We start from the raw sequence: 23,156 nt of genomic DNA on the forward strand, positions 1-23,156 counted from the left end.
AATTTCTGAAGAAGGGTCCTGACCCGAAACATCGACTTTCCTGCTCCCCTGATGCTGCCTGGACTTCTGTGTTCATCCAGCTCCACACTGTGTTATCTCTGACTCCAGCATTGGCAGTTCTTACTATCTGTCAAAGCGCTGGAGCTGTTTTTTTGCAAGCAGTTGTAATGAATTCCTCGATTTGGCAAAAAAAAGAGTTGCTATAATGTCACAGAGAACTCTTCCTACAAAAGATGCAACATGTAAGAGGGTGGCAATTGTAATAACTCTCCGGTCTGCAGTACAAAGGGAAATTGTATACGATCAGCAGGGAGGACAATCTTAAGCTTTAATGTGGGATCTGAACTCCTGTACTCTGGATAAATACTTCAATGACATACTATCTCAATACTGCGGGGGCAGTGGGATAATGGTATTATCACTGGCACAAGAACAAAAACAGAAGTTGTGAGAAAAGCTCAGCACGTCTGGCAGCATCTGTGAAGAAAAAAAATCAGAGTTAACATTTTGGGTCCGGTCACCCTCCCTCATCACTAGGCCTGGCAATTTGGAGACCCGGGTAATGTTCTGGGGACCTGGGTTTGAATCCAGCCACAGCAGATGGAGGAATTTGAATTCAATAAAAATCTGGGATTGGTCTAACGATGACCATGATCCTGATTATCAGGAAAAACCCGTCTGGTTCCTGGAAGGAAACTGCCATCCTTACCTAGTCTGGCCTACTCCAGACCCACAGCAATGTAGTTGACTCTTAACTGCCCTCTGGGCAATTAATAATAAATGTTGCCTGGCCAGCGACCACATCCTGTGAATAAAAATATCCTGCATGTTCTGAGCTTTCAACACTCTAGCAACTCCAGAATAGGCTTCTAAATATTACCATATTGGGCAATAATATTGTGAGGAAATTAGTTGCATTATATGAATAAATTTATGAGTACTGTATCTTGCTTGTCCCAAACTGATATTATGGCTTAACTATGGTGGGCTGAGGTGGGGTGCATGGTGGCTCAGCGGTTAGCACCGTTGCCTCACAGCACCAGGGACCTGGGTTCAATTCCACCCTCAGGTAACTGTCTGTGGGGTGTTTGTAGTGAGAATGTGCATTTGCATGGGTTTTCTCCCACAGTCCAAAGATGTGCAGGGTTAGGTAGATTGACCATGCTAAATTGCCCATTGTGTCCAGGGATGCACAGGCCAGGTGGATTAGCCATGGGAAGTGCAGGATTGCAGGGATAAGGTGTGGTGGGGGTGGGTCAGTATGCCCTTCAGAGGGTTGGTGTGGATTTGATGGGCTGAATAGCCTGCTTCCACACTATAGGGATTCAATGATTCTATTCAAGGTTACAATTTGCCAACACATGAAATATACCTGTGAATATGATGCAGGTTTTAAAACAAAATCGTTAAGTTAGATTAAAAGAAAATATGAAAGAAGTCAGGATTTAATATCAGTTGTATCATAAAGCAAAAGTAAAACATTGCAGATGCTGTAAATCCAAAGTGCAAACAGAAAGTGCTGGAGAAACTCAGCAGGTCTGGCAGCATCTGTGGAGAGAGAAACAGAGTTAACATTTTGAGTCCAATATGACTCTTACTGGGAACTCTACTGTATCATCCTCATTTTACAAAGCTATTCAAATGTTGAAAGGTGTACACACTCTGAATCTTGCCAATTAAGCTCAAGGAAAGTAGATAATCGTGGTGTTGTGATTATGGGGCAGAATAATTCACAAATATTGGAGTAAAAATAAACATTGCCTTTAATTAGCCAGAGTTGTTTGCTCACTGTGCTGGATCTACAAACTTATAACCAGGCACTGTTATATCTAATGTAATAAATTATTATCCTAAAGGTTTTGTTTTACATTTTTACTACAGTATTGTATAAGTGCACATCAACAGAATAACGGTTAATGAATAACAGTTTTAACAGGACAGGAAGAATCCTCCCTTTGAGAGTAGCAGTCATACAGTAAAATCATCTCTCTTCCTTGGTCTTTCTGTCTAAGTAGGTTTCTAGATTATATGAAGGGGAAACTAGCCATAATATACTTCCTGTTTAGAGGAAGATACAACATGTAATGTGAATATCTGACCAGTCTATGACCTTATCCTTAAGACAAAAAAATTCTTGTGGTAATCTGAAGCAGGCTAAGTCCCGTTGATTGAAAGGACATGTGTAAGGTGGTTTCTGCACTGTACCAGTGCTATTGATGTATGTTGATGAAATAGGCTTCTAAATATTACCATGCTGGGCAATAATATTGTGAGGAAATTCATTGTACTGCACATTTTAAGAGTTTCGCCCTGGCAGCATGGTGGCTATTGTTGCTGCCTCACAGTGCCAAGGGCCCGGGTTCGATTCCACCCTCGGATGACTCTGTGTGGAGTTTGCCTATTCTCTACATGTCTGCGTGGGTTTCCTTTGGGTGCTCCGGTTTCCCCCCACAGTCCAAAGCTGTGCAGGTTGGGTGGATTGGCCATGCTAAATTGCCTTATCATGTCCAGGGATGTGCAGGCTAGGTGGGTTAGCCTGTGTTACAGTATAGGGCAGGTCTGGCTGGGATGCTGTTTGAAGGGTAGGTGCAGACCTGTTTTTTTTTTAATTCATGAACAGGATGAGGGCGTCACTGACCAGGCAACATTTATTGCCCATTCCTCATTGCCCAGAGGGCAGTTAAGAGTCAACCACATTGCTGTGCGTTTGGAGTCATATGTAGGCCAGACCAGGTAAGGATAGCAGTTTCCTTCCCTAAACGGGATTAGTGAAACCGATGGGTTTTTATGACAATCAACAATGGATTTGTGGTCATCATTAGACTCTTAATTCCAGATATTTTATTGAATTCAAATTTCGCCATCTGACATGAAGGGATTCGAACCCAGTTCCCCAGAACATTATCTGGCTTTCTGGATTAACAGTCCAGCCATTATACCACTAGGCCATTGCCTCCCCTGTTAGTCCAAATGGCCTCCATCTGCACTGTAGGGATTCTAGGATATCTGATTAACCATTTAGCAGGTTTGCAGCAATATTTGTTTCATTCATTCATTGGCAAGATGTGTATGTCACTGGATAGTTCAGCACTTATCGTCCATCCATTATGGCTCTTGAAAAGGATGTCATCCAAAAAAGATGTTCTGCCTATAACAAAAGTGAGTCATGTTCTGTATAACCTCACTTCCAGTGTGATACTAGGTATACAGGGCACTTACAGGCAAATCATATCAATAAGCAAATCCCTTTGGCTGTACACAACAAGCAAGATACTGATCATAACCAAACAGCCCATGCTTGTAAAACTCACAACACAGTCCCCAAACATTAGTGTGATTCCACAATTGGACAACATTTGTTAAATAATCCGAGTATGTGAAGAATTATATTGACAACCAATAGATGGTCAGTCTGGCTCACAGTGTAGTGCAATTGGATACACTGGAAGCTGCATGTATAATGCAGAAAAATTTGTCCTTTGCAGACAGAAAGAATATGGAATCATAGAATCGTAGGTATGTGTGCATACTGTGCCTGTTTCATCTCAAAAAAATAGGTAATAGCCATCCCACAGTTCATTTCTCAGGGCAAAGTCCTCACCAAACACAGTCAAAATGCCTGATTTAAAATTTAAACAAAGCTTAGCAGTTAACTGCCAGTCATCATTAACCAATGAATTCTTTATGGCAATGCCTTTACCAATCAGAACTGACTTGCCAACCAATCATCACACTCATCTCACACAGTATAAATGATTTTTCCCCTTTTGCTTTAGCATTTTGTACGAACTGTCCTGATATGTGCAAGATGAAAGGCTTCAACAAAGTATAGGCTTTTTCAACAGGTTGATTACTGTTTCTTCACAGGGTGGAGTACTGCAGCTCAGCTGTCAGTTTAAAACCAGTGGTTACTGATCTTATAACAGAATTTGGTTTCACTGACTACCACATTAGAAAGATGCTTCACAAGGAGATAGGAATAGAGCAAAATCAGGTAAGTCAGGTGAAGGAATTGAGAATTAGGATGGAACTTGTCTCTGCTGAAACTATGGCTCATTTTCATAACTGTGTCATCTTCTTTTATTGATTCATGGGATGTGGGCATTGTTGGCCAGGTCAGCATTTATTGCCCATCCCTAATTGCCCAGAGGGCAGTGAAGAGCCAATCCCATTGCTGTGGGTGTGGAGTCCAGCCCAGGTAAAGAACATGAGTGAAACAGATGAGTTTTTTTGACAATCAGCAATGATTTCATGGGGTCATCATTATACTCTTAATTTCAGATTTTTATTGAAGTCAAAATTCACCATCTGCCATTTGGTACTTTTTGTAAAATCTATTTCAAATGCTGCCTTTAAAAACAAAATCCTTGTAAGAGGCTGTTTCGAAATGACTGTCTTGAATTTTCTGACAGGTGAATATATCATGAATTGCAGGACTCTGGGAAGCACCAAGGATCGGGAGAACTTGGCGTGCATGTACACCAGTTCCTTTAAGCTATCACGATAGGTGATAAAGTTGTTAAGAAGGCATATGGGATACTGGCCTTTAGTAGTCGAGACATGGTGTGATAGAATTCACCTTGAAGCTTGGGAGGGAGAAGTTGGAATGACATGTAACAGTACTCCAATTGAGTAAAAGTAACCACAAAGACATTAGCGGGGATCTGGCCGGAGCTGATTGGAAGAGGAGCCCAGCAGGGAAAATGGTAGAGCAGCAATGGCAAGTGTTTCAGGAGGCACAGCAGAAATTCATCCCAAGGAAGAAGACACGTACTAAGGGGAGAATGATCAACCACAGCTGTCCAGGGAAGTCAGGGACAGCATTAAAGCAAAATAAACGCAGAAGACATAATGAAGATTGGTGGGAAGCCTAAGGATTGGGAAGCCTTTGAAAATCAGAGAGGACAATTTAAAAAAAATGAATAAAGAGGGGTGGGGGAGATGAAATATGAAGGTATTTTAGCTGGTAGTGTAAAAGAACATTGCAATAGTTCTTTGGGCATATCAAAGGACTAGAAGAGGCAAGAGCAGACATTGGCCCACTGGAGAAGTAATAATGAGGAGCAAAGATTTGACTGAGGCACTGAATGGGTACTTTGCATCAGTATTCACAGTGGAAGATACCACCAGCATACCAGAACTTCAAGACAGTCAGAGGACAGAGGTGTGTGTAGTGGCCATCACTAAAGAAAAGGTGCTGGGGGAGCTGAAAGGTCTGAAAATGGACCAATCAGCTGGACCAAATGGACTACACAACCAGGTTCTGAAGGAAATAGCTGATGTGATGGTGGAGGCATTTCTGGTGATCGTTCTGGAATCACTGGAGTCAGGAAGAGTCCCAGAGAACTGGAAAACAGTTAATGTAACACCCATCTTTAAGAAGGGAGGGAGGCAGAGGACAGGAAGCTATAGGTTGGTTAGCCTGACCTTAGTTGTTGGTAAGTTTTTAGAGTCTATTATTAAGGATGAGACTGCGAAGTGTGTGGAAGTCCAAGGTTAAAAGGAGCTGAGACAGTGTGGCTTTATCAAGGGAGGGTAATATCTGATAAATCTGTTAGAATTCTTTGAGGAGGTAATGAGCAAGTTAGACAAAGGGGAGCCAGTGGACAGGATCTATTTGGATTTCCAGAAGGTCTTTGATATTATGCCACACAGGAGGCTGCTAAACAAGATAGGAGCCTATGGTGTTAGGGACAAGGTAATGGGATGGATAGAGGAACGGCTGACTATCAGAAGATAGTGAGTAGGGATAAAGGGATCATGTTCAGAATGGCAGCCAGTGACCCATGCAGAACGCCACTAGTCAATTTTGGGATCACAACTATTCACATTATCCATTAACGACCTGGGCGAAGGAACTGCTGGCATTGTTGTTAAGTTTGCAGATGACTCAAAGTAGATAGTGTTGTGGAAGTGGAAGAAGGAACAAGATGGGAGAGTGGGCAAAGAAGTGGCAGGTTTTTCCTTTATTCATTCACGGTATGAGGGTGTGACTGACCAGGCAAGTTGCCCAGAGGACAGTTGAGTCAACTATGTTGCTGTGGGTCTGGAGTCACGTGTAGGCCAGACCAGGTAAGGATGGCAGTTTCCTTCCCTAAAAGACATTAGTGAACCAGATGGGTTTTTCCGACAATCGACAACGGGTTCATGATTATCATTAGATTCTTAATTCCAGATATTTTATTGAATTCAAATTCCACCATTCAAACCCAGGTCCCCAGAATGTTATCTGGGTCTCTGGATTAACAGTCCAGCGATAACACCACTAGGTCATTTCCTCCCCTAAATGAAATGCAATATGGGAAAGTGTGAGGTTATGCACTTCGGTTGGAAGAATAGAGGTGTAGGCTATTTTCTAAATGGGGAAAGGCTTCAAAATCTGAAGCACAAAGGGATTTGGGAGTTCTGGTTCAGGATTCTCTTAACATTAATATGCAGGTTCAGTTGGCAGTTAGGAAGGTAAATGCAATGTTAGCATTCGTTTCAAAAGGGCTAGAATACAAGTGCAGACTCATACTGCTGAGACTGTATAAGATTCTGGTCAGACCGCATTTGGAATTTTATAAGCAGTTATTAAAGGAAGGATGTGCTAGTCTTGGAGGGGGTCCAGAGGACGTTTACAGTAATGAAAACCAAATGAACTGTGGATGCTGTAAATCAGGAACAAAAACAGAAATTGCTGGAAAAACTCAGCAGGGCTGGCAGCATCTGTGAAGAGAAAATCAGAGTTAACGTTTCAGGTCCGATGACCCTTCCTCAGAAAGGTCCTGAATCGTTAACTCTGGTTTTCTCTTCACAGATGCTGCCAGACCTGCTGACCTTTTCCAGCAACTTCATTTTTGTTCCTGATTTACAGCATCCGCAGTTCTTTTGGTTTTTATTTAGTATTTAACTCACTGCCACATCTCTTCATGCCCACCTTGAAAAAGTTTTGCTCCTGTCTCCAATGGGATTTCCATTCCAATCTTTCTTCTTGTCCAGCAACATTAATTTCATTGCCAGTCCTGGTGTTTGACCATGTATTTACAATAATGATCCCAGGGATGAAGGTCTTGTCAAATGAGGAGTGGATGAGGACTCTCCGTCTGTACACAATAGAGTTTAGAAGGATAAGGGGGATCTGATTGAAACATTCACAACACTGGGAGGTCAAGATTGAGTGGACGTGGAGAACAATGCCAGGGACGAACTGAAGCCTCCAGACCAGTCATCAACTGAGAGGTCCCCTACAGGCAGACGAGCATGAGACTTGTTGCTTTTTCTAGAAAGGCGTGAGACTTGTTGCTATTTTTCCTCTTTTCTTTTCCATTTATTATTACCTCTATAATCATTTATTATTGCCATTATAATCATTATTCTCACTTAATAAGCATTCATATTTAAGCAAATTGCTGTGGCCGAGCCTTCTCTTAATTTTATTTACCCAAATCTGAAAAGAACCGTTTGCATACACACTGTGATCCATGACAGGTGGTTATTTTTGAAAGGTGCAGACACGATGGGCCAAATGGCCCTTTTCCATGCTGTAGACCTCCATGACTATATGATAAAATAAGTAGGTGTCTCATGCAGAGTAACTGAGCACTAACTTTGATACATCCACAGAATCTGAAGCCAAGAACTTTGTCTCTTTGCAAACAAAGATGTGAAATTTAAAATCAAACCATTGCTTGACTAGGAACTAGCTTAGTTCAGAGAACACAGCAGTACAATGTGAAGTGAATATGATGCAGGTCAAGACACATTGTGTGCAGTTTTGGTCTCCTTCCCTGAGGAAGAATGGGTTGGCTGTGGACTGAATGCAATGAAGGTTTATCAGACTGATTCCTCGGATGGTAGGACTGATGTATGTAGAGAGGATAGACATCAGTATGGACTACATTCATTGGAATGTAGAAGAATGAGGGTGAGGGGTGGGGTTTGCATACAGACCAATAAAGCCCTGACAGGACTAGACAGAGTGAACGCAGGAAGGACATTGTCTATGAACAGGGAGTGCAGAACTGGGCTCAGTCAAAGGATACAAGATAGGCAATTTAAGACTGAGTTGAGGAAAAATGTCTTCACTGAGGGATTCGTGAGCCTGTGGAAGTCTCTGCAACAGAAGGTTCTGGAGGGAAAATGTTGAATATTTTCGGGATGGAGATAGTTAGGGCTGAAGGGGTTGAACATGGAACATTACAGCATCGGAACATGCCTTTCAGCCCACCCTGTCCCTGCTAGCCATGATGCCATTCTAAACTAATCCCAAATGCCTGCACATTGTCCTTATCCCTCTGTTCCCTGCCTGTTCATGTGTCTGATCAAATGTCTCTTAAATGTTGCTATTGTATCTGCCTCTAGCACCTCTTGGCAGCGTGTTCCAAATGTGACAACAAGGTTAAGGATAGACCTGTGTAACCCCAGACTGTTGCCTGGGGAAGTGAAAGGATTGGTAGCTAGGAAACCGAGTCAAAAGCAGAAATGTTGGTTCAATATTCCCAAAGCAAAATTAGAGGAAATTTCTGCTCATCTAGCACTGAATGTGGTTAAGCAGTTTGATAGCTTAGCAACAATGGAGGAGTTGAGGAAGCTGGTGCTAAGGTAGACCTGAATGTCATCAGCATACATGTGAAAACAATTGCTGTGTTTTCAGATGATGTTGCCAAAGGGCAGCATCGATGAAAAATAAGAGGATAATATAGGATAGCTCTAAGGATAAGGAAGACAACATTGGTAAGGTTAGATCTATCAACTTGACTTTATTAATAAACAATATGTTCAAAAGTATTACTGGCAAATCTTAATGCTAGACAAGGCCTGAACATGGTGCTTAGTGAAGAAAGGCTTTTTAAGATGCATTTTGGTTGCATTCGCAAGAGTGTTTTAGGCAGTTTAATGAGCACGATAGTTTATATAGTACATTAGCGCCCTGATATTTTCCAAGTTAATTACTTGCTGTTTTTCCAATTTAAATTAACATTAACCCAATAAAATCCGTGACCTTTTAGTTGAACCCAGTTCTTTAAATTATTAGAAATTTGGACTAAAGAGATCAGTGGTTATGGGGAATAAACAGGAACTGGGTGCTGAGCTAGATGATTGGTCATAATCATATGAAATGGTGGACTAGTCTCGAAGGGCCGAATAGCCTATTCCTGCTCCGATTTTCAATGTTTCGACAGTAACATGGTTACGCTAAACTACACATAACCAAAGGCAACTCATACTGGAATCATTATCATTCTATTAAATAAGCATTAATTTAAACTGGAAATGTAAAATATAAAGGTGGGCAAATCTCCAGGACCTGATCTAGTGTATCCCAGGATTTTGTGGAAAGTTAGGGAGGAAATTGCAGGGCTCCCTGTAGGAACATTTGTATCATCTATGCTGGATAGTGGCTAATGTTGTGTCTTTGTTTAAGGAGGGATGTAAAGATCAGGATGAGGGTATCACTGGCTAGGCAGCATTTATTACCCATCCCTAATTGCCCAGAGGGCTGTTTAAAGTCAACCACATTACTATGGGTCTGGAGTCCCATGTAGGTCAGGCAAGGATAGCAGTTTCCTTCCCTAAAGGGCATTAGTGAACCAGATGGGCTTTTCCTGACAATTGTCAATGGATTCATGGTCATCACTACATTCTTAATTCCAGATATTTTTATTGAACTCAATTTACACCATCTGTTGTGGTGAGATTTGAACCAGGTCCCCAGAATATTATCTGGGTCTCTACATTAACAGTCTAGTGACAATACCACTAGGCCATCACCTCCCCAATAAGATTGATGTGGGCAGAGCAGTAGACATTGTTTACTTAGGCTTTAGTAAAACCTTTGACAAGGTTTGGCATGGTAGACTAATTAGTAAGTCAGATCACAGGGATTTAGGATGAACTTGCCAATTAGATAAAAAAATTGGCATAATGGCAGGAGATCGAGAGCGGTGGTGGAGGGTTGTTTTTCAGACTGGAGGCCTGTGACTAGCAGCGTTTCAGAGGGATCGGTACTGTGTCCACTTTTGTTTGCTATTTATTTAAATGATTTAGATGATAATATAGAGCACATAGTTAGTATTTTTGTGGATGACATCAAGATTGGTGGTATAGTGGACAGTGAAGAAGGTTATCTATGGTTACAAAGAGATTTTGAATAATTGGGTCAATGCGCTGAAGAGTGGTAGGTGGAGTTTAATTTGGGTAAATGCGAAGTATCGTATTTTGGTAAAACCAACAAGGACAACACTTATACTTATAAAAGTCAGGCCTTGGGTAGTGTTGTAGGATAGAGAGATCTAGAACTTCAGGTGCCATAATTCTTTGAAGTTTGCATCAAATATAGACAGGGTGGTTTAGAAGGCATTTAGCACGCTTTCCTTCACTGCTCAGACCTTTGAGTATAAGAAATGGGATGTTATGTTGAGGTTCTACAGGACATTGCTGAGGCCTCTTATGGAATACTGTGTCCAGTTCTAGTTTCAATGTTATAGGAAGGATATTATTAAGCTGGTTGACAGGTCACATGGTCCAGTATTTCCTAATATTCAAGAAAATTGTAATTCATCCTTTTACAACTGAGTCAGTTCTTAGAAATACCTTTCAAAGATTCTTAAAAATAATGCCAGAATTCCAAGAAATTATAACATCTTTCTGACAACTTCTACTACGTTAAAGGTTGCCACATCCATGTGAGTGAAGGAGTTGCTTGTTTAGATTATTAAGCTGGAGAGGGTTCAGAAGAAAGTTGCCAGGATGTTGCTGGGAATGGAGGGTTTGAGTAAAAAGGAGAGGCTGGATCAGCGAGGACGTTTTCACTGGAGCATAGGGGGTTGAGAACTGACCTTACAGAAGTTTATAAAATCATAAGAGATATAGATAAGGTGAATAGCAGGTGTCTTTTTCCTAGGGTGGGGAATTTCAAGGCTTGGGACATATTTTTAAGGTGAGAGGAAAAAGCTTTAAAAAGACATCAGTGGCTTTTTGTTTTCAAAGAGAGTGGTTCATATGTGGAATCAACTTCCAGAGAAAGTGTTGTATATGGGTGCAGTTACAACTTTTAAAAGATATTTAGATAAGTACATGAATAAGAAATGTTTGGAATGATATGGGCCAAGCACAGGCAGGTGGGACTAGTTTAATTTGGGATTATGACCAGCATGGACTGGTTTGACAAAAGTGTCAGTTTCTGTGCTGTACGACTCTATGAAAGCCACTCGACAGTGACCCTTCATTTTAATGTGAGACTTGCCCTTTAAGGGCTTGTTTTTCCTGCACTCAATCCAATATCCCATTGTGTTAGCAACAATATTTGGATATGGGGTATTGACCTCCTAAAGTGGACTTCTTCACACCCCTTTGCCACCTAGAAATAGCACAGTAAGATTAGAGGGGGATACTGGGTATGTTTCAAAGTGGGCACCGAGAGGAAACTGGGTATGATTTTTGGTAGTGGTGGGGTGAATACCCATGTATGAAAGGAACTTGTATAATGTCCCCCCTCGCCATTTAAAAATACTTTTAAAAAGAACAGGCTGCTAGACCCTACCAACTTTTCCACACCAATCATATTGTGGCATGGACAAAGTAACATTGTCATTAATTGAGCTTTTAGCAAGTTGAATGGGCCTTTTATTACTCATTTACACATAGTAAGTGAGTTGTTTCACCACCAAACCCCCCCAGACACATCCAGCAAGTGTATACAATTTCCAACCCATTGTTACAATCCCCAATGGGGAACCATAACCCAAGCTAACCAAATTTATTGAACGACCTCCAAATGAGGCAATTACCAATGAGATCTGAGATAACAAGGTGTAGAGCTGAATGAACACAGCAACCCAAGCAGCATCAGAGGAGCAGGAAAGCTGACGTTTCGGGTCTAGACCCTTCTTCGGAAATCAGTTAAATCAGAAATCAGAATACCAATGCGAGCTCATGCTTCTTAACTTTTACTTTAATGTGAATCAGAATCAACATAAATTGAACTTGAGTCAAAGGGCAAATTATGTTTGGTATGAACTATAAATCATAGATGGAATATCAGATGCAAAAAGACAGTCTCACGAGATTACAAGTATTCACATCCCACACCTCCCACCACCCCCGACAAACGTGCACCATATGTAATCTCACAGTTTTTTCCAAATTGGCCTCCGGTACATCAAACCTCCCAACAATTTGCTTTTTTTAATGTTCATACATGGGATGATGTCATCGCTGGCTAAGCAGCATTCATTGCCCATCCCTAATTGCCCAGAGGGCAGTTCAGAGCGAACAACATTGCTATGGGTCTGGAATCACATGTAGGCCAGACAAGGTAAGGATGGCAGTTTCCTTCCCTAAAGGACATTAGTGAAACAGATGGGTTTTTCTGACAATCAATTCACGGTCATCATTAGACTGTTAATTCCAGACTTCTTTATTGAATTCAATTTCCACCATCTGCCGTGGTGGGATTCAAACCTGGGTCCCCAGAATGTTATCTGGGTCTCTGGATTAACAGTCCAGTAATAATACCGCTAGGCCATTGCCTCCCCATATAATCAGCAGGAGTAATTCCATTCTGTCTGAGATTACCAGAGGCAGGCCCAAATGGCATACTCCTCAGGTCCTCCATAATTAGTTTCACAACTGCTTTGATGACAGAATTCCCAGAGATCCTTTTAATACGCCTCAGTGCTCAGTTTGTTCGACTCCGGCAAAATGGAATTAGGTAGGTGGAATTTCCCTATTCACAGTTCCTGCTCTCATCCTGTGTTCAGCTTCTGTCCCTTTCATTTGTATTCCACACAGCTCATTTCTATATGTATCTTTTCTATTCTTCATCTACTACAGGTTCTCTGCCTTTTGCTAAATGACTCCCATTTGACTTCCTTCCAGTCGGTACTGCCGCTAGGTCAAAGGTTGACAGGTCACATGGTCCAGTATTTCCTAATATTCAAGAAAATTATAATTCATCCTTTTACAACTGAGTCTGTTCTTAGGAATACCTTTCAAAGATTCTTGAAAATAATGCCAGAATTCCAAGAAATTATAACATTTTTCTGACAACTTCCATGTGAGTGAAGGAGTTGATTGTTTAGATAATGCAGTATCTCAGATGAGTACAGTAAAATGATGAGTCACCTGAAGCGCAATATTTGGGAGGTTCAATCAAAAATAATTATCACACAAGCTTGATATTAATTCATGCCATAATTTTATCATAGAATCATAGATCATGGATTAGCATCACTCATTTGCAGAAGACACCTTGAAACTTATACATTTCTTACTGCAGTACTGTCCAACATCCAAGTGGCACCATTTGAGAATATAATTCTGCTTCTACATGAAAGGTTTCACTTACTTCAAGCAATGACAAAGCTTGAAGAATACATTCAATAACACACCTCAAACTCTCGGCTTCCCAACTTTGCTGGTGGTGTCTAGCTCATAGGCGTTCATAAAATCATCAAAAATGTCACAACAGTTGCAGAACAGTACACTGTAAATAATTAGCTTAACTTTATGCCACATGTTATCATTCGCTCATGCATTATTTTTAACCGTTCAGTTGGAACAAGCTTTCTGTCTTATTTAGGAACTCCATCATTGCTTAACATAAAAGATATGCAAGCAAATTGTCATCACTTGTGGTGAGAATACATTTGCTAATAAGTCAAATAGACACTTTACTGAATAGTCTGGGTCTGAACAAAACATTCCATACAGTGGGACATTTTGTGTTGTACCATGTCACAGAACCGTTTAAGCACATTTCGTTTTAGGTTTTGGGCAAGGTTAGGGATAAGGTTGTGGTATGATCACTGAACATTCTACTGGGATATGCTCATGGAAACTTAGCATCAGGACTTTATCTGGGTCTCCACTCTGTTGGTGTCCCCATCCAACGTTGACTGTAGGCATGATATTGGGGTGGGAGGGATAATGAATGATTTGGGATGATGAGCAGGTTATGGAGGTCCGTGTGCAAGATATCACACTCAGTTGCCATGGAGGCTGGAAACTGTGAGAGCAGTGGGCCAAACTAATGGAGGAATTGTCATGCACCAGAACCACCATTAACATCTGTGGAATGCTGAAAGGCTCAGTGCATATGACAACTGAAGACTTCCCTCTCAAGACCGTGAGACATTGGAGTAGAAGTAGACCATGCAGTCTATTGAGTGAGACTCATTCAATGAGATCTTGGCTAACCTGATAATCCTCAACTCCACTTTCCTGCCTTATCACCATAACCTAGATTCGCTTACTGATGAAAATTCTGACTATCCCAGCCTTGAATATACTAAATGACCCAACGTCAACAGCCCTCTGCTGTAAAGAATTCTGCAGATTCATTCCCCTCTGAGAGCAGAAATTCTTCCTCATTTCTGCCGACCTCTTATTTTGAGATAATGCGCTCTGGTCCTAGGCTCTCCCTCGAGGGGCAACAGCCTTTTTGCATCTACTCTGTCAAGTCCTCTTTCAAATGTAATGATACAGTGGAGATATGCTGGTGTCACTGCCGTAGATACTTGGGAGAACCCAGAGTCTAGCTGTGAAGCTGCCTCCTCTCACTTGCCAGTGAACACACCCTGTGTTACTGGCACAATTTGTACTTTGTCCATAAATTGAGCTTAATTGCCCTTTGGCAAGATGCAAATTGGCTACCAGCTGTTGTCATGTGGGCGACTTCTGATGCTGGGAATGAGGGAAGTCAATGTGAAGCCAAACTGATCTGTGGCATTCCAAATCTCCACACACATCCCTCTCAAAATATCACTGCTGGGCAGGGAACATTTAGCGCTAAGTCAAGCAAAAGAAAGAAAAAAATTAAAACACAGTTTGAGATCCTCATTGAACACCACGGAGAGATTAAATTAAATATTGGAATGTTTTATTTGAAATCTGTTTAATAGTAAACTTTATGCAACAATAAACAAAGATCAGTAGCAATTAGTTGGTGACGATATGGTGACACTACTGAGCATTTGCTACTTGTCAGAGGCACCTTTGGTTTTCAATGAGAAATTAAACATTGGTTATTTCAGCCCCACCAAAATAACCATAATACCGTTTGAAGAACAGCACAGGATTTCTATCTGGTGTTCTTACCAACATTTAGAATCATTGGCAACAAAAACAGAAATTGCTGGAAAAGCTCAGCAGTTCTGGCAACATCTGTGGAGAGAAATCAGAGTTAACGTTTTGGGTCGAGTCACCCTTCCTTAGGACTGGTAGTCCTCTCTCAGGACTGGTAGCCCTGAGGTACACTCAGGACAGGTACACTCTCAGGACTGGTAGTCATAGGACCATAAGAACAGGGGTAGGCCTTTCAACCCCTTGAGCCTGTTCCCCTGTTCCATGAGATCATGGCTGATCTGTGGCTTAACTCCATATACCCCTCTGCTTCTAGAGTCCTCAACCGGTGGAAATGATTTATCTGTATATACCCTGTCTTTCTCTGTTAATATCTTGAAGACTTCGATTAGATCAACCCTTAACCTTCCATATTCTAGAGAAAGCAGGCCTTATTTGTGTAATCCCTTCTCACAGCTTAACCCCTGAAGTCCAGATTTTATCCATGTAAACTTACATTGTACTCCCTGCAAGGTCAAACTATACTTCCTAAGGTGTGATGTACATTATTGAATATATGCTCCAACAGTCTTCAGAAAAAGGGTCCCGACCCAAAACGTCGACTTTCCTGCTCCTCTGATGCTGCCTGGCCTGCTGTGTTCCTCCAGCTCCACACCTTGTTATCTCTGACTTCAGCATCTGCAGTTCTTACTATCTCCAAGCTGAAGGCAGGTCAGTCATTTGCTTTGCAGCGAGCTGTGTCTGTATTTTTTTTGAGACATGGGGTACATGAACAAAGTTAGCGAATAGAGGGTCAGGCAAGGATGTTTGGTAATCTGCACTTTCCTGGGAATTCGACTGAGGGATCAGAAGTAAAAGATACTAACTCTGGCCCCCTTTTCTCTGCTGGAGAAAACGGTGGACCACAGTAGAGAGGCAAGTGGAAGGCGCAGTGATAGATTGGGAAAGGTGAAGGTGCAGCAAGACCTTCATATTCTTGTACACCAGTTGCTGAAAGTTGGCCTACAGCTGCAGGAGGCGGTGAAGAAAGCTTACAGTGTGTTGGCTTTCATAATGAGAGGATTCAAGTATGGGAGCAGGAGTGCTTCTGCAATTGTAAAGGGCTTTGGTGAAACCTAGAATATTCTGTGCAATTTTGGTCTCCTTACTTGAAGAAGGATGTCTGGCTAAGGAGGGAGTGCAACAAAAGTATCCAAGACTGATTCCTGTATTGGCAGGATGGTATAAAGACAGACTAGAGATTAGTTAGGACTTTATTCATTCACTGGAGCTTAGAAGAATGAGGGTTATCTCAAGAACATTTACAAAATTCTAACAGAATTAGACAGAGTAAATGCAGGAAGGATATTCCCAATGACTGGGGAATCCAGAACCAGGGGGTCACTGTCTAATGATAAGGGGTAGGCCATTTAGGACTGAGATGAGGAGAAATGTCTTCACCTAGAGAGTGGTAAGCCTGTGGAATTCTCTACCACAGAAAGCAATTGAAACCAAAACATAGAATGTTTACAAGAAGGAACGAGAGACAGTTCTTAGGGCAAAAGGGGTTTGGGGGGGAAAGCAGGAACAGGGTCCTGAGTTGGATTTGATTTGATTTATTATTGTCTCATGTACTGAGACATGGTGAAACGTATTGATTTGCATGCTGTACAGACAAAGCATACCATACATAAGTATACCAGGACAATAGAGCAGAATGCAGAATATTGTGTTGCAGAATAGCAGTAGCTACAGAGAAGGTGTGGAGAGAGATCAACTTTAATATTTGAGAGGTCCGTCCAAACGTCTGATAAAAGCGGGGAAGAAGCTGTTCTTGAATCTGTTGGTGCGTGTTTTCAAACTTTTGTATCTTCAGCCCAATGGAAGAGGGTGGAAGAGAGTAAAACCGAGGTGGGATGGGTCTTTGATGATGTCGGCTGCCTTCCCGAGGCAGCAGGAACTGTAGACAGAGTCAATAGACAGAAGGCTGGTTTGTGTGATGGTCTGGGCTGAGTTCACAACTCTGCAATTTCTTGTGGTCTTGGGCAGAGCAGTTGCCATACCAAGCTGTGATGCACCTGGACAGGATGCTTTCGATGGCATATCTATAAAAACTGGTAAGAGTCATTGTGAACATGCTGAATTTCCTTAGCCTCCTGAGGAAGTAGTTGAGCTTTCTTGACTATAGCACTGACATGGATAGACCAAGACAGACTGTTGGTGACTGTTACTCCCAGGAACTTGTGCTCTCAACCAGGTCCACCTCAGCACCATTGATGCAGACAGGGGCGTGCCCTCCAACTTGCTTCCTGATCATCTCCTTCATTTTCCAGACATTGATGGAAAGATTGTTGTCTTTGCACCATGCCACTAAGCATTCTATATGCTGTGCTGTGTCACATCAATGTTTGAGATCCAACCCTTTATGTTGGCATCGTCGTGTGTTGGTGTCATTGTAAATGGAGTTAGAGCAGGATTAGGCCGCACAGTTGTGAGTGTATATAGAGTATAGTAGGGGACTGAGTACACAGCCTTGCGGGGCACCAGTGTTGAGGATTATCTAGGAGGAGGTGAGATCAACTTGCAGAGGGGAGAGCAGAGTCCTAGGTCTCAGAGTTTGGAGATGAGTTTGGTTGGAATTATGGTGTTGGAGGTGGAGCTAAAGTCAATAAATAGAAGTCTGACGTAGGTGTCCTTGTTACCCAGATAATCCAAGGGTGAGTGTAGGGCCAGGTGGATGGTGTTTGCTGTAGACCTGTTGCGATAGTAGGTGAATTGCAAAGGATCAAGGCAGTTTGGGAGGCTGGAGTTGAAGTGAGCCACTTCTCGAAGCACTTCATAATTATAGAGGTTAGAGCCACTGGCCGGTAATTATTGGGACACTGTGCATAATGTTTTTCTTTGGCACTGGGATTATGGTGGTCTTCTTGAAGCAAGTAGGGACTTCAGATTGTAGTAAGGAAAGGCTAAAGATGTTAGCAAATACCCCTGCCAGCTGGTTAGCACAGGATCTGACTGCAAGGCCGGTTGCTTTCAGTGGGTTCACTCTCAAGAAGGCCAATCTAATGTCTGTGGCAGTGACTGAGAGAACAGGTGCATCCAAGGCTGTTGGGGCAGATGCCATCGTTTCACTGACCTTCTGTTCAAAGTGTGCGGTCGAATGCATTGATCTCTTAAGGTAGGGGATATACCGTTGCCTGCGATTCTGTTCGATTTTGCTTTGTAGCTCATGACATTGTGCAAGTCTTGCCACAAATGTATGTGTCGTTGGTCTGGGTCTCTAGTTTGATTTGGTTTATTGATTTGGTTTATTTTCCCACGTACCTAACTACAGTGAAAAGCTTTATTTGTGAGCAGTACAGGCAGGTCCTAGTAAGCAAGGACATACAGATCATAGGGTGAAGTGAAAATAAAACTAGACAGAGGTATACAGGTTACAGCGCACAGGATGTGCGCTAGGCAAGATCAACATTAGCAAGATCAGCATTATTTGAAGTTACAGGCGGCCATTCATCACTCTAATAGTGGTTGGAGAGAAGTTGTTCTTGAACCTGCTGGTGCGTGTGTTCAAACTTCTATACCTTCTGCCTGATGGAAGAGGTTGTAGGAGGTCATTACCCGGGTGTGATGGGTCTTTGATGATTTTGGCCGCCTTTCCACGGCAACAAGCTGTATAAATAGAGTCCATGGATGGAAGGTTGTCTTCCATGATGGTCTGGGCTGTGCACACCACCTTCTGTAGTTTCTTACTGTCCTGGGCAGAGCAGTTGCTATCCCAGGCCATTATGCACTTGAACAATATACTTTCAATGATGCATCCGTAGAAGTTGATGATGGTCCTGGAATTGTCTGGCATTGTCTCTTGGCATCTCTGACGGTATTGCAAAGGTCATACCCGGATTTCCTGTATAGGTCAGGGTCATTCGACTTGAATGCCTCTGACCTAGGATTCAGTAGAGAGTGGATCTTCAGGTTCATCCATGGTTTCTGGTTGGGTAACATTTGGATTAACTTCTTTGGCACACAGTCTTATGCACACTTACTGATGAAGTCTGTCACGGTAGACACATACTCATTTAGCTTGGCTGCTGAGAGCTTGAACATGGACTAGTCTGCAGACTCTAAGCAGCCACATAGGAGCTGATTTGTTACCTCAGAACAACACTGTACAACTTTCTGTACTTGGATCCTCATGCTTCAGTTGCTGCTTGTAAGTCAGAAGCAGGAGCGCAATCTTAGGGTCTGATTTTCCAAAATGTGGTTGGGGGATAGAGTGGTAGGCATCTTTGGTGGTTGTGTAGTAATGGTCAAAGATGTTTGGGCCTCTGGTGGGACAGGAGACATGTTGATAGTATTTTGGTGGCATACTCTTGAGGTTGGCCTGGTTGAAGTCACCGTCTATGATAAACAAGACCTCAGGTTATTCCACCTTAAGACTTTTTGTCGGCATTGTGTATTACATCAAGTGCACTCTTCATTTACACATGGGTTGGGATGTAGTCTGTCAGGATAGCAGAGGTGAACTCGCGTGGCAGGTGGTAGGGGTGTCACTTTACTGTAAGATATTCTAGATCCAGGGAGCAGTAACTCGCTGCGGTCTGAGGTGCTGGTTAGGAATCAGACACCAGTACCCCTTGCTTTGCATGAGAATGTAGAGCAGTCCATTTGATGAACTGAGAAACCCTCAGTTTGTAAGGCACTATCAGGTGTACCAGGAATGAACCATGTCTCTGTAATACAGAGCAAACAGTTCAGTAAAATTCCATTGATCTTGCTTTCCTTAGAAAGTGTCTCAATTTCCTTTGTAAGGTGAATCTAGCTTTAAGATCATCCATCTTGTTTTCAATGGCTTGGATGTTTGCCAGGAGTAGGATGAGGAGGGGGGACTTGAAACAGTGTTATTTCAGTCTCATCTGCAGACCAACAAGTCTCCCACGTTTCCTGGGGAAGTGGCTGCTTCTGGTTGGGCCTGGCTGTTGGTGAGGGAAGTCTGCCATTCTGGGAGGTAAATGGGTACATTGAGTGGAGTCCTGGGCACTGGTCGTGGATTCAGGCACTCCAAGGGTCTTGTTCTCAGTGTGGTTGGGCCTCCTTGATGCCTGGTATCTGTGAGGCTCAGTTTTTATTCAAATTATTCATTCATGGGATGAGGGTGTCACTGGCTAGGCAGCATTTACTGCCCATCCCTAATTGCCCAGAGGGTCTGGAGTCACATGTAGGCCAGACCAGGTAAGGATGGCAGTTTCCTTCCCTAAAGGGCATGAGTGAACCAGATGGGTTTGTCCTGACAATGGACAATGGATTCATGGTTGTTAATAGACTCTTACTTCCAGATATTTATTGAATTCAAATTTCACCATCTGCATGACAGGAGTGGAACCGAGACATTATCTAGCTGTCTGGATTAATAGTCAGCGATAATACCATTGTACTAGGCCATTGGACCCCAATGACCCCGCCGCCCACGCCAATCCCCCTTGTTCCTGGCTGGTCAGGCCTAATGAGGTCAGGTCAGCCAGGCCATCGGGAAGCCAATAAGTGTCTGGTCCCTCTGGGTTTGCAGTCGTTGTTCCAACATCGGCTATTGTGCCCTGTTGGTCGAAGAATCACAGACCTGTAAGTAGATTCAACAGAACATTGTTATTAATTCTGATTACTAGATTTAGAATTGAGGTTTAAAAGAGGAGAATGATTATAAAAGACGGAAGAGTAGGATTTACTATGGACTCCTGACAGTGTTGGCTCACTCGGTGCCATCTTGTCCATGCATTGAGCGTAGGAGTTGGGAGGTCATGTTGTAGCTGTACAGGACATTGGTGAGGCCACTATTGGGATACTGTGTTCAATTCTGGTCTCCCTGCTTTAGCAAGGATGTTGTGAAACTTGAAAGGGTTCAGAAAAGATTTAGAAAGATGTTGCCAGTGTTGGAGTGTTAGACAAGTTGGGCTGAAGGAACAAAAACAGAAGTTGCTGGAAAAGCTCAGCAGGTCTGGCAGCATCTGTGAAGGAAAAAACAGAGTTAACATTTCAGGTCCGGCGACCCTTCCTGTACAACTCTAAGACTCTATATTAAATGGCAGAGCGGGCCAAATGGCTTACTCCTGCCCCTATTTTTCATGTTTCTATGTGAACAGTCAACATTGTGTCGAGTTCCAAATTAGATCCTCAGATGCCAGTGTACATTAAGTAAGCGCCCACCTACTTTATGGTGAGTGTATTTGTCACCAGAGTTAAGTTGTACATTAAAACGCAAGCGGATGATTCTGAGGTGGGAATGGGGTGGGGATCAGGAGGAGTACGTACACTAGCCTGGGGGAATCAGCGTTCCCATCTTGTCCCTGAAAAAAAAGTGATGCTAAGTGGAACAGAGGCTGCTGTGCAAGACTGGATGTCAAAACAATGCAGTCACCAGCAAACTCAAATATACAGCATCGTAAATTTTCAGAGTTATCTGACAACAACATGGGTGTGCCAAGTTGTACTTAGGGAAGCAATAGGGTTTCCCTGGCAATGTGACAATCACAATGTGGCAGAATAGGATTTTTGAAGCTAATAAATATCAGGATGTCCCTGAATGAAAGACATCCACCAAAGTATAACCACTGCCTTATAATGGAGCCCCTACAGAGGCATGTGTTTATCTATTGTGCTAAAAGAAACAAGATTTCTCCTCAAGAGCCTTGCCAGAAATAAGATTCTTACTGAGAAAGCTGATAAGGTTTCGTCTGCTAATGTGAAAATTGCATTGTGCTAAAAAAACACAGGCATTGCAATGTCACTTATGAGTGGGGTTATATGGATAAATGCCACAATAGGGTACGGCTGACAGAAAATGTGACAAAATCAAACAACGTCAACATTTCGGGAAGAGCTATTCTCCTTCTCATGTACAGCATGTTTAAAATGTGGCAACACGTTCATTGAAGGGAACCAAAAGCCTTCAATCCTGAAACAATTATTCCTTAAATAACACTGCATACATCAAACCTGCAACCGACAGAATTTTTCATCACGTTATGCGTTGTGAACCCGAAATTGTCAGGCGTGTCACTGAAATGAAATCATGCTCAATCCATGAGTCAGAGATGTTGGAGAAACAGTACGAAAATTGGCACAAGTGGTATATAGTTCCATGTTACACAGATTATTTTCCAAATGTTGAAAAAATAAATCTCAAGCTAAACAAAACACTTGAACCCATCTACCTTGTTAAATATTCAATTCAAAACACATTGCACCAAATTCAATTCTACTGTTCAGCATTTGTGTCAAAGAAAGACTGATTTATTAATTTTATCTCTCCTTCCAAGGGGGTTCTTAATCCATGAATGTCTGACTTATGAATGCTTATACTATCCCGTACAGGTGCTAATTTTAAAGACTCAACGAGAAAACATTTCCTGTACTTAAGAACAGCTCCTCTATATTGTCCTGTACTGTTTTGTGACTTGTGTACAAATTGACTTGTGAACAGACTCAAGAACAAAACCCATTTGCAATCTGCCTGTATTACAGTATACAATGTCTATGAGCGATCTATGTAGACACTGGTCAAGAACCAAATGAGACAACTGTGGAAATGTGGAAAAATGTTCATAAAATTTTCACTTTTATGGTTACATTTTCTTCAAGTATGTCTTCAAGTAGGAGATGATACCATGGATTTTATTCTCTTCATGGTATTATGATAAGTACTGAAATGCAATGATATGTCTGGTCCTGTGGTGATTGACAGAAGTTTTAATTTTCTGGGTTTCAGGCACCATGAGTATAAGGTGAACTTAGAAACTTCAATTGCAACAGTGAAAGAAATACAAATGTCAGTTTTAAATTTACTTTAAGTTATAGATGCCTACAATCAGGCAGTCCCTAAAATGTGAATAGGTTCGATTTTGAAGTCCATTCTCAAGTCGATTTCTATGCAAGTTGGAACTCAATGCAGGACAACATAAAGCAGCTAGTCATAAGAACAGGAAACGTTTGTATTTAGGGATTTAAAAATTAGGAATATGCATCGCGTTCATAAGTATGCACTTCAGTAAGTTGGGCATTTGTAAATCATGGATCCTCTGTATTTTAGTTGTATGAGAGGGATAAAAGATTGCACATTT

The sequence above is a fragment of the Rhincodon typus genome, chromosome 13 (genome assembly GCF_021869965.1).
Source record: "Rhincodon typus isolate 14 chromosome 13, sRhiTyp1.1, whole genome shotgun sequence".
NCBI classification, from domain to species: Eukaryota; Metazoa; Chordata; class Chondrichthyes; order Orectolobiformes; family Rhincodontidae; genus Rhincodon; species Rhincodon typus.